Source organism: Martes martes (genome assembly GCF_963455335.1).
Source record: "Martes martes genome assembly, chromosome: 4".
Classification (NCBI taxonomy): Eukaryota; Metazoa; Chordata; class Mammalia; order Carnivora; family Mustelidae; genus Martes; species Martes martes.
Window position 1 is genome coordinate 55,601,940 of NC_137891.1, and position 14,017 is coordinate 55,615,956.

A 14,017-nucleotide genomic window follows, 5' to 3' on the forward strand; every position below is an offset into this window, starting at 1 on the left:
TTAGATGTACGAGTAAGAAAAGCCATTCTTATATCCACTCCTTTGTTTCTGACTGTGAGAGAAACGGAACCATATATTAAACACACATTTAGGGCATATACTACATCCTTGTGCTATAAGGTATTGTCACATATCTGAGATTTTAAAGAGCTGTTGCACCTTTCTATCAAGCTCAGATTTATGGAGAACATGATAAGATCAGTGAATTCCATGAGCATGGGCCCATTGACGTACTCTATTTGTTGTGAAATGAATTTCTCGGTCATAACAATACTCCTTAGAGTACCATAATGGTGGATATGGCATCCTGTTAGTCCATGAATGGTAGTTTTGGGAGAATCATTGAAAGCAAGAAACAGGATTCTATTTTCAGAGCAAATGTCAATTCCTGAAAGAGCACAGTATCGCCTTTTCCATAGTGGAAGTTATCCAATAGAATCAATCTGACACCAAGTGTCTGGGGAATGACACCCAGTATTGGCCCCTGATGCTGACAGATTGGGCACACAGCTGTGACTATACTGCAGGTCACTTTAGGTGTGTGAAAGACCATGTTGTTGAGCCTATGCCTAACCTCTCTCTTTTCCTGCCACTATGGCCACTTTGTTCATGAACCCACTGAGCAATGACAGGAGAAACTTGAGAAAGAAACTTGAGAAAGAGTCATCCTATCCCCTTGATTATTTAAATTCTTTACTTTTTAGGCTATCTTTTGGAGAGCCTACATGGGACACAAATCTCCTAATAATCTATATTCATTCAGAAGAGATCATAGCTTTTTGCCAGACTTCCTTGCCATCAATTTTCTAATACCGTTCTAAGTCCCTAAAGATCTATTCAAACCACTAGCCATGGTCTTTGAATTGAAATAGCTTTGTATCACTGTCCATCCCTCTTCCCAGGAAAAATTACGAGCTAATGGGCTGTTTGAACTTCTGCCCACTTTGATGACTTTCCTTTACCACTGTTATTCAGAGTTGTCTCAGAGTGGGAAGGAAGTATTGCAATGATTGCCTCTCCGGTGGTATCTGAACCATCAGCTAACAGACTTGAATTTTTATTACCTTGGTATACTGGTCATAGGAACTTCTCATGGAGTCATAGGTGTTGACTGAGTGAGAGAAAAGGCAATGTATCAGGAGTAGGGACCACTGAGAGCCCCTTCTGCATGCAACTTACCTGTGCATTCAGGATTTGTTTGAGTCTGATATCATATAGACCACTTATGTTTGAACACAGAGTGCTGCTGTGTCCCAGTCTTATCACCTGGTGCGTTAAACAACATCTAGTGCATGAGAGGCCGTTCAGGCTACACAGTACCATTATGTTCTAATGGTTGAGCAATCAGTCTCTACAAAGGCCCAGTCACAAAGCCAACAATATTCTAAAGGGAGAGAACTTGTCCACAGAAAAATCTATAGTTTTGCTCTACTATTCTAAGGGTATGTGCTTTCACTTGACTATACAGTCCTGCCCTAAGTTCCAAAAAGCATCCCTATAAGTAGGAAGAAACTTTAAACCTTTGCTTGAAATTCTCCTTCACTATATAACTAAGCATCATTTACCATGCTGTTTTCACATGACTGCAGTCAAGGCAGTATTTCTTTTTAAAAACTATTTGTTGCTTGATTTGAGAGAGAGAGAGAGAGAGACAGAGAGAGACAGAGAGGGATTGGAGGGAGGGGCAGAGAGAGAGAGGGAAAGAGAAAATCCAAAGCAGACTCCCCGCTGAGTGTGGAGCCCAATGCAGGTCTCCATCTCAAGACCCATGAGATCACCACCTGAGCCAAAATCACGAGTCAGATGCTTAACCAACTGAGCCACACAGGTGTCCCAAGAGGAAACATTTCTAAGCGACTACCTGACAGCCATCCTTTCTCTGTCACTTTCCAGTAATGTTTTCCTTACGTCCTTTTGAGCCGTTAGTGATAGTGTTCTAAAATTCTAGATTTTTACTAACAGTCTGGTTAGGGCAATTTAGGCTTTCTCTATTATGCCCTTCAAAATTTTTCCAGTCTCAACTTCAAGTTTCTGGTCCAGCACGTAAGTATCTTAGAAGTCATCACACTGTTGTAACAACAAGTAAAAAATGGAAGAAAATGAAAAAGCAATATGTCTTCTATGATCCTTCAGAGAAATGTGGTCACATCGCAAACTGCAGCTCCCGAAGTTGGAGAGACAGACAGGAAGATACAGAGGATCACAGCTTACTGGAGCAGAAACCTCAGAAACGAGAGTCAGGGCAGAAAAACCTCAAGTGTAATTGGGCCAATTGCTGAAGCCTCAGTGTAGACGACTCTGAGAATTAAAAACTCCAGGGGACCCAATCATGGTGAGTTCTATATCTAGGAATTCTACTAGTCCTCACAGTGGTTATCAGAAAAAAAAAAAAGAAAAAAAAATTCCCTCTTGCTTCTGGCAGGGGGACGGGGAAAAGCAACCATTTTGAAAGACTTCAGAACATTCTGTCCTTCTAAACAGGGCCTGCCTTTAGAAGGAACTATTTAACCAGATCCTAAACTGCTGGAGACTCATCAGAGATTAATCTACCTGAGGGGGAGGGAAATGCCTAACTTCACCCCCGCTCTGGTCACCCTGTCTCACCTAAGGAGGTGGGAGGAGAGTGGGTATGCATTACTGAAAGGCGCAGGCCCAGTCCGGGCGTACAGGCTTACCCAAAGTCAGACCTAATCACAGGACTGTAGAAGACTTTCCCTCCTCCATACCTTATCAGGATCGGGGGAAGCTGAACCTGGGTTCCTGTTATTCTGAATGACATAAGAGCCCCCTTTAAATATAAATTTAAAGAATCATTATAAAGTTAAAATGCTGTATATTATATAAGGTTACATGTCACAAATTGTAGCTGTGCAGAAATGCTTTCATTGAAAGATTGAAGAAAAAACAGATGCTTCAAACCCTCTAAGACGGAGCCTTGTGGCCTGAATTGTATTCCGTATTTTTATTTCTATTCAACAAAGGAAGTAAGTATTTATCCCTTTCAAGATATAGAATGAGTACAGGACCCAGCTGAGTAATTTTAAACTAAGTATTATATTGCTTTAATATCAATAGGATAAGAATAGTTTCTTAGGGGAAGTTACAGTTTTATGGCAAAAGCATTAAAAATCAAAACCATGCTCTCCAAGAAGCCCTGAGACTAGTTTTCTTATATAGTGTCATCTCTGAAGAATCTTTGTCTTTTTCCCTGTTATTTTCTCCTTTAGCTGTTTGCTAGCAGTTATTTGGCTCTTCCTCATTTCAACCTTCTTTATAGTTCATATTGTAATATTACATATAATACCCAAGAGGAACTAAGGGAAAAGCAGTTGCTGTCTCAAATACAGAAGTGGTTTTTGTAGTTAAATCAGGATATATTGCATCTCTTGGCTATCTTATCTTTAAAATGGGAACACTCAATTTGGAAAATATGTAAAGATTAGATAACACCATATAATCCACACATAATCAAGAGAAAACAATTTTTAAATTGTCAGATTCTCATCTATAAAACTATGACTGCCATTTTTTCAAGCTGATCTGATGCTGCATGGTTTTCTGCTTCAGGTTTTTTGTTCTTTCTATTCCTTTATATTGAGCAAAATGCTTTTGGAATCATGGTTCTGTTGAGGTATTATGACTTTGTTAAGTTAACTTCTTTTTTTTTTTTTTTTTTTTTTAAGAGAGAGAGATAAGTAGTGAACTGGGGAGGAAGGGACAGAGGGAGAGAGAATCTTAAGGAGGCTCCATGCTCACTGCCAGAGCCTGACGCAAGGCTCACTCTCATGACCCTGAGACCATGACCTGAGCCAAAATCAAGGGTTGGATGCTTAACCAACTGAGCCACCCAGGTGCCCCAAATTAACATTTGTTATGGGAGCACAGGGTGCTGTAAGTGGGGAGCCCCAATTCAACAATAGAACAATGGACCAGAAGAGGAATTACAAGAGAAAAGTTTATTACTCAGAAGTCCTGGAGAAGGTACACTCCAGAGAAGGTCCTCTGCTTCGTAGGACCACAAGGGGAGGTCAAGGCAGGGAGCAGGCAGAAAGAGAGGCAGGAGCTGGGGCACATGATTTTATTAGGGCCTGTGGGTGGAGTGTTTTAAAGTTCCTGGTCTAACATCAGATTGGTCAGTTCAAACTAAAAAAGAACAGGGTTTGGTCATCTGCCTGGGGATTTTATTTAAAGGGCAGCATAAGGAGAAGGCCCTGGGAGGCAGGGGAGACTATTGGGGAAGTCCCATCAGTAGCTCACATTTGCTTGTGGCCCCAAGGGCTGTTATCTAACCCAAGCACTTGCACCAGGAGACCAGCGTTTGTTTAAGAACCCCCACAGTCTCCTTGGCCGAACAAAATGGATGCTGACATGCAATACCATGGACTGGCTCAGCTAAAATCTTGATACGAGTTATTCTACTTTAAATCCCAGGAAAGTTTGATGAGTCTCCCTGAAATCTCTCAAGACTTTATTTGGAGATGTAATTCTGTTCAGATACATTGTGCACAGTGTTTTGCTTAGATGCTCACATGGCCATGCCTACCACCACCACCACTGTGCCACCACTGCCATCCACCATAGACAATGTTTGTGCCATTAAATCAATGCTTAATTCTTTGTGGATCCACTTGACGAGCTATTGCTACATGTTATCTTCGACTATGCTAAATTTTTTGTGAGTATCATAACATACTTTAGCTTAAGTGTAAATAGAATCACCTTCTCTCTAATCTTTACTCACCGACTGTTTGCATTTTATATCTCAGAAGTACAAAAGAGTTCCCCAAAAAAGAATAAAATTTAAATAATAGCTAACCTTTCTTTAGAGTGCTGAAAGGCATGAATGCAGTATTTATTTCTTTCTTCTTCTCCTTTTTTTTTTTTTAAATATAAACTTGATATGGCATTGCTGTCATGCCTGGTATAGAGCTTTAGAAACTGAGGCATCAAGAAACCATGAAACTTGCCCAAGATAGCCTAGCAAGCAGTCTACCAGTGCTGACTCAAGCTCAACTCCTCTAACAATGATTAATCTTCACCACAATACTGCATCACTCCTGTTCCAGGTCACTTTCTTTTAGAAGCGGGTAAGATTTGGCAGAGGGTAGGTGAGGAGGGCAGAGACTGTAAACAAAGTTCCCTTTGCCTTCAGGAGTCTCCATGTGATGGGTACTTATCGCAGAGTGATTTGTAGTAGCCCATGAAGATAATCTATTTTCTTAATGTGAAGTAAACATCAGTAAAGAGCATAGATGTTTGATGTTCCCAAGGGATACTGTTGCAATCTTTGCCAATTTTCCACATTACAAATGCTATAAAAGTATATTATTCATTTTATAAGATTCAATGGAGAATAATGGGAACATGTTATGGAACTGCTTCATACAGTTAATGACAATTATGTCTTCAAGGTGATGAGTGGAAAACAACTACACCATGCTCATATATGAAGTTTGGACCGTTCTTATGTTCTCTTTATCACTGAAGAGATTTAGCGCCATCTAAGGAGAATTTGATTAAAATTTACTCTTTTCCTACACCGTGAAAGAATTGAAATCACTGATGTCAAACTACAAACTCCTAGAGTTTTTTGACTCTTTGTCAGAGACCAGTTAAAGACCAGGAGAAAAACTAAAATCTGAGGGCACGACTGCTCAGTCCCAGTGAATCACAGAAGGGGTTCCTGTGACTGAATAGTATAGGAACTGGGCAGTGTAGGAAGTATAGTATACTGAGTGGTAGAGCAAGTGTACCATGGACTGTAAATTGCTGAAAATCTTGGCCATTCCATCAGACCCTTCCAACAAGCTACTGAAATTCTTCCTTATTATGAGCAGGTTATTCAGTATAGATACTAAAAGAAACACTTTTTAACCTGAAGATAGCTATGTTTAAGTTTACTCAATTAATGTGGGTAACTGCCACACATTTGGGCAAGGGTATCATAGGTTTTATAGCCAGTGTTTTCATTTCAATTGTCTCTTAATGTTTGTTAACTTTACACTTTAAGCAAAAAATTCACCAGCCATTTCAGGGGGAAAAATATTTGAAAGAAACAGTATATTGTTTATGTTTCTCAATCTTTTAAAATTCATATTTACTTTTTTGAAAATTAACATATAATGTATTATTTGTTTTAGGGGTACAGGTCTGTGAATCCTTAGTCTTACACAGTTCACAGCACTCACCATAGCACATACTCTCCCCAATGTCCATCACCCAGCCACCCCATCCATTTCCCTACCCCCCCATCAACCCTCAGTTTGTTTCCTGAGATTAAGAATCTCTTATGGTCTGTCTCCCTCTCCGGTCCCATCTTATTTCATTTTTTCCCCTCCCTTCCCCCCACGACCCCATGCCCTGTCTCTTAAATTCCTCGTATCTGAGAGACCGTATGATAATTGCCTTTCTCTAATTGACTTATTTTGCTTAACATAATACTTTCTAGTTCCATCCACATCATTGCAAATGACAAGATTTCTTTTTTTTGGGGATGGCTACTTACTTTTGATAAACAGATACTTATCATATCCATCTTTATATTAATTTGAAACCTCATAATAAATTATATTACATGACTACTAAAAACATAAGTAAAACAATAATTATTTTGTGACAGGCTTTTTCAGATTATCTGAACTTCTGGAAATATGTACATGACCTCTTATGGGACCATATCCTTATTTTGTGTCCAGTACACTTCTTCTCCAATTGAACATTTTAAGCAAGTTATAATTTAAATTAAACATTAAGAATCAATCAGTCCCATTCTAGAATGAAGTTCAGAGCAGAAAGAGAAGAGAAACATGTCACTGGCAGAATGAGGAAATTTAGAATCAGTTGTGGTAGAGATAAGCACATTTGCGAAATAAGACACGTAAGAAGAAACATGAGAGGATAAGGTTAGGGTGAAGAGGAAAGATGCTAACAATGAGGTGGGACAGGGGAAAGGAAAGAAAGGAAAATGGGGAATATACCCCTCAAAATAAACTGTAAATTGATTGTTGAAAAGTTGCCTTGAATCAGAGTGTAGAAGAAGACAAAATATTATATGTGCATGCATTAAAGCTTGACTAGATATTCTGATGGGCATATGTATTGGTTTGAAAGGGATCATCCCCAAATTCACGTCCATTTGGAACCTCAGAATATGATCTTATTTGGAAATAGTGTATTTGGAGATGTAATCAAGTTAAGATGAAGTCATACTGAATTATAGTGGACCCTAAATTCAACATAATTGATGTCTTTATAAGAAGAGGGATATTTGGATAGTGAAACAGTCTTAGAGAGGAGAACGCTACTTGAAAACACAGATGCACACTCGGGAAGAACACCATGGGAACAGGAGGCAGAAACTGGAGAGATGCAGCTTTAGCCCAACAAATGCTAAGGATTGCCAGCAATCACCAAAACCTAGGACGAGGAAGAAAGGAGTCTTCCCTAGGACCTTCAAAGAGAGAGCATGACTCAGCCAACACCTTGATTTTGGACTTCTAGCCTCCAGGACTATGAGAGAATAAATTGCTGTTGTTGTAAGTTGCCAAGTTTATGATAATTTGTTCCAGCAGCCCTAGGAAATTAATAAAGCACATGTGAAGATAAAGGAAAAAAAAAAAAAGCTTATCACCTAAGGATGACACAACTATGAAGATTAAAGGCAGAAATTTGTTAGGATGCATTTAGAACTGACTGAGTGGAAGCCTGACTCAGTGTTCAAAAATTCAACTCCCTTGAAAAGATTTTCACTGTATTAGGAAGGAGTGTCAAGCAGTCTTAGCTTAAGGACTTCTTGTTAGAATGTTTCTATCCCTTTGACTTTAATTCTACACTTTCTAGAGTAGTAAACTGTCAGATTACTATTTGGTAACTTGTTCATCTCTGTTATAGGAGAGAACGTCTTTAATCACTTAAATGTTGAGTTTTACAGTTTCCATGGCAATGATGTCTCACTAAAAATTAATAAATTGAGAACCATGGGTGTCTTAAGCTTGGTATGCGCATTTGTGGGGCCTGATCACCCCTGGGCACTGATAAGAGAAATAATTCTAAAGGAACCGATAGCAGGATTACATGACTCCTCAACCATGACCTTCAAATGCCCACTCTCCTATTCCTAAAACTTGCATATCAACATCTCAGACTCTACATACACATATGATAATGTAAAATAATTTCAGAATTGAAAGGAGCTCTTATGGTTACTAAATCCAATCTCTACATTAGTGGATCTCAAATAGTTCAAAAAAAGCCCCAGAGGTGGTTCCCCAGTCAGGCCTGAGGTAGCACTTCAGTCAGATGTCCTAAATTAATTTGTTTTTTTTTTAGAGTGAACTTCATAAGATTCTATTCGAAAAAACATTTCTAACACATGTACATACACACAGACACACACATACACACAGTTTGAAAACTACTGCTTCACTGCTATCAATGTTTTCTCTCTTAGATCATAATGAAGGAGAATAATGTGGATCTTTTTAAAAGCAAAGTAGTACAATAGTAATTCTACATAAAGTGTGAAAGTTAAAAATATATAATATAATTTCTAGAACAGCCCATAATGCAAAGAAGTATAATTTCCTTCCTCAAAAAATTTAAAAACCCAAAAGAAGGAAGAAAAGTTGGAACAAAAGTAACAACAACAAAAACAGCCACAAAAGAGGAATGGAACACCAGAAATCAGATTATTAACATTATGGACTTAAATCCAACCATATCCATAATTTTGCTAAATGCTGATAGAATGAACAGTCTAATCAGAATTCAGAGATGGCTAGAATGGATTAAAAAACAAGATACAACTGTGTGCTGCCTTGATGTGAAATAATAGATCAAGTTATGCTTAAAAAAATAGAGTATTATTACTGGTAGGGCATTTCAGAAGGATAAAAGCATCATTTAATCAGAAAGACATGATATTAATATATCTTTATGTGTCTTATATTCAAACATCAAAACAGATGAACTAATAACTGATAAAATATCAAACACAGAAATGCAAAAAATTTCTACTAACATAGGAAGTTCCATAATTATACAGAGAGAGTTTAACACCCCACTCTTGGCAACTAACAATAATTTGACAAAAATCACTATAGATGTAAAAGATATGATCAACACTCTCAACTACTTTAATGAAATTTTATTTGAAAAACCATGTGCAATAGTTGTGGAGCACACATACTTTTCACATGTACATGGTTTGATCACCAAGACTTGCCATATGCTAGCGATAAAACAAGTCTTAATAAATTTTTTTAAAAGATTGAAATTAGAGAAAGTATATTCTTTGAAGAACATAGAATTAAGGCAGAAATCAATAATAATGAGATATTTAGGGAAAATAAATATTTGGAAAATAACAATATATTTCTAAATAATTTATGAATGAAATAAGATAACATTTTAATATATTATGTATATAGAAAATCCTAAAGAATCTATGAAAAATGACTATTTTAAAGGATCTATAAAAAACTAGTATGGGGCACCTGGATGTCTCAGTAGATTAAGTGTCCAGCTTTTGACTTCAGCTCAGGTCATCATCTCAGTGTCATGAAATTGAGCCCCAGCATCAGGATCCTGCTCAGTGAGTAATCTGCTTGAGATTCTCTCCCTCTCCCACTCCCTCTAAACCGCCCCCCTGCCAGCACATACGTGCTCTCACATGCACTTTCCCTCTCTCTCAAATAAATAAATAAATCTTTAAAAACAACTATAACAGCAACAAAAACTAATATAAAAAAACTAAAAATTGAATTTAGTAAGTTAGCAGAGCACATGGTGTATAAAATTCAATTATATTTTTCTAAACTAGCAATAAAAAATTAGAAAGTAAAGGTATGACTTTTATTTATCATGGCATCAAAAAACAAAATATTCAGCACTATATTTAAAAAGTTACAATAATTTGACGTGTACAGTAAAAATAGTTACCTTTTTTTGCTAGTGAGAACACTTGATGTCTATTCCCTTAGCAAATTGCAAGTGTACAATACATTATTATTAACTATAGTCATCATGCTATATATTATGTCTTCAGAATTTATTCATCTTATATCTGAAAGTTTATAGTATTTGATCAGTATCTACCTTTTCCCCTACCCACAGCCTCTGGTAAACCCTGTCTTCCATCTGTTACTGTGAGTCTGTTTTTTTTGTTTTTTGTTTTTTTTAATACATGTAAGTGAGATTATGTGATATTTCTTTTTCTGTGTCTGGCTTATTTTACTTGGCATAATGTCCCCCAGGTTCATCTCTGTTGTCAAAAGTGGGAAGAATTCCTTATTTTTTAAAGGTAATTTAATCCCATTCTGTGTGTGTGTGTATACATATATATGTGATAGAATACAATATGTATATATTATATATAATTCTTATGTTATATGAAAATTGCATACATACATATACTTACCACATTTTCTTTATCCATTTATCTGTCAACAAACAAAAATTTTTAGCATATCTTGGTTACTGTGAATAATGCTGCAATGAAAATGAAAGTACAGATACCTCTTTGAGATGGCGATTTTAATTCCTTTAGATGCATACCCAGAAATCAGATTGCTGAGTTGAAAAAAAAAAAGTAACAATGGGTGGTGATGGATACGTTAATTAGTTTGATTGTGGTCATCATTTAAGAATGCAGATCTGTATCAGAACAAAATATTGTACACCTCAAATATATACAGTTTTCTATGTCAAAAGTAAATGAATAAAAATAAAAATAAAAATAAATGTAAATAAAAATTAAAAAAATAGAAACAAGACATTGCTGAGAGAAATTAAAGAAAACCTAAGTCAATGCAGAGATACACCATATTCATGGATTACAAAGCTCAGTATTCTTAAGATGTTATTTATCTTCAAATTGTTCTATAGATTCAACATAATTCTGATAATAATTTTAACAAACATATTTATAGAAATTGTCAAGATGGTTCCAAAATGTATATTGAATCACAAATAACTAGAGTATCCAAAGCAGTCTATAAAAGAGAACAAAATTGGAAAATTTGACCACCTGGCTTCAGGAATTATTTAAAGCAATGGTAATCAATGGAGCATGATATTGTCATGAATAGAACAAACAAAATAGAGAAGTCAGAAAGAAGCTCACACTTACATGGTCATTTGAATTTGCAAAAGTGCCAAAACAATAAAATGGAAGAAATACAAGTGTGTACAACAATTTTAGAATATTTTCATATACATATAGAACAAACTCAAACCTTTCCTTTAACTATATATAAATATTATAGTTGAAACATAGATCTAAATGTAAGCACTAAAACCATAACTGTTTAAAAGAAAAACATTGGAGAATATTTTGTGATTTAGCTGTAAAAAATTTTCTTTTTAGGGGCGCCTGGGTGGCTCAGTGGGTTAAAGCCACGGCCTTCGGCTCAGGTCATGATCCCAGTGTCCTGGGATCAAGCCCCGCATCGGGCTCTCTGCTCAGCAGGGAGCCTGCTTCCTCCCTTCTCTCTCTGCCTGCCTCTATGCCTACTTGTGATCTGTCTGTCAAATAAATAAATAAAATCTTTAAAAAATTTTTTTTTTTCTTTTTAAAATGTAATAAGCCAAAATGAAATATTTGACCAACAACAACAACAGGAATTTTCTTGGACACATCACATAAATTAATAATCACAAAAATAATGAAAGTCATCAAAATTAAAAACTTTTATTTAACCAAGACCACACTTTAGAAAAGAAATGGTCAAGTCACAGACTGCTGAAATTATTCACAAAAATACATATCGGACAAAGGTCGGGTATCCAAAATTATGAATAATTCTTATAATCTAATAGTAAAATACAACCCAATAAAAATGGGGTAAAAATTTGAAAATTATCTTACAAATGAAAATATGCTGAGTCAATAAGTACATAGAAAAGTACTCAACATTAGTTTTTATTTATTTATTTATTTATTTATTTGACAGAGAGAGAGAGAGTGCTCATACAAGCAGGGGGAGGAACAGAGTAGGAAGGAGAAGCAGGCTCCCTGTGGAGCAGGAAATCAGACATGGGGCTCAATCCTAGGATTCTGGGATCAGGACCTGAGCCCAAGGTAGATGCCCAACAGACTGAGCCACCCAAGTGCTCCTCAACATTAGTTATCATGGATAATTAAATTAAAACACTATAACGTTACACAAGTACCAGAATGTCTAAAATTAAAAAGATTGACAATTAACAAATGTTGACAGGCATGTGAAAAAAATGAAGCCTTTAATTTTTATCAAAATATATAATGATACAATTACTTTCAAAAAATGCCTGGCTGTTTCTTATAAAACCAAACATAAACCTCTTCTGTGACCCTACATTTCCACCCATAGGTATTTATGCAAGGAAAACAAAAAACACTCAGAAAAAGATTTGTACATGAATGTTCTTAGCAGCTTTATTCATAAAACTAAAAACTGGAAACGGCCCATATATTTACCAACAGGAAAATAATTAACAAACTTGATACAATAGAGGTGTAATCTGTAACAAAAACCAACAGACTCGTTCCTGATAACAATGCAACATACACGAAATTCAAAATTATACTAAGGAGCAAAAGGACTTACACAAAAGAGTATACACTATAGGATTTCATTTACAGAAAATTCTAGAACAGACAAAAAAGTTAACTATGGTCACAAAATATCAGAGCAGTGGTTTCTTCTTGGTGGGTGGGAGGATTCACTGGGAAAAGAAGGAATTCTCAGGGTTGATAGCAATCCTCTATGTTTTGATAGAGATTTGGGTTTCACAGATGTACGCATTTGAGAAAATTCAGCAAATATACACTCACTATTTGTGTATTTCATTTTATGTAAATTTTGCATGAAACTTTAAACAAGTAATGATATCATAGTTAATGATATTCATCAGAAATGTTTTGACGGGAACATATAATGACAGATTGACAGAGATAGGCAGATACATATATGATACAGCAATATAATAAAATGTCAACGATAACATTTGTGTGGTGGAAATGTGGAAAATTATAAAATTCTTTCAGTTTTGTTAAATGTGTGAAAACTTTTATTAGAAATGATTGGAAAAAGAACAAAATTAATTTTTTAAAAGATTTTGTTTATTTGACAGACAGAGATCACAAGTAGGCAGAGAGGCAGGCAGAGAGAGAGAGAGGAGGAAGCAGGTTCCCTGCTGAGCAGAGAGCCCGATGTGGGGCTCGATCCCAGGACCCTGAGATCATGACCTGAGCCAAAGGCAGAGTCTTTAACCCACTGAGCCACTCAGGTGCCCCCAAAGTTATTTATTCAGAGAAAAAAACCTTTTGCTGGTATGTTAGACTAGAGATGCACCACCCATGATCTCGGTTCCGTGAACGGGCTTGTTTTCCCACTTATTTGGAAGGTAACCGCTTGGAATGAAATAACCTTTAACTGTTAGCCCCTTAAGAAGTGCCTCAGCTGCACAGAGCTTCCTCATCCAAGTTCATACCCTCCCTAGGTAATCCAGTGACTGATGGAAGTGGAGGATATGAAGTTCAAGCCATTTTGGCTCAAAGTGAGACAATCATTGGACAGGCCATTTCCAATCCAAGAGCCTCCCCTCCCTTCCACAGGTGCTGCACCCAAAGTCGCTCCCCAGTAAACTGCCTGTGCATTGAAATCTGTCTAAACTTTCTCTGAGGCTGGCTCCTAGAGAATATGTGTGACAGGCAATCGATTAATTCAAAATATTTTACTTTTTTTTTTAATCAAATAGAAAATGATGTGTCAAAGTTAAGTCAATTACAGGACAGCACTTTTAGTTTTCTTTGCTCTTTACAATTCAGGGTTGGTTATCTTTATACAGGCACATAATTCTTGAATCATTTAAAAACTTTCTTTTTTGATCTTCATTTTCTTGGCAACTTTTATGTCTTTTTATTTTCTCAATGTCTTTTTAAAAATTTTGGACAAAATTATTATCTTGTGGACACCTTATATTTAGGCTTTGTTTTGGCAATGATTTTATTACTTTTCTTCATTTTCTAAGTTTT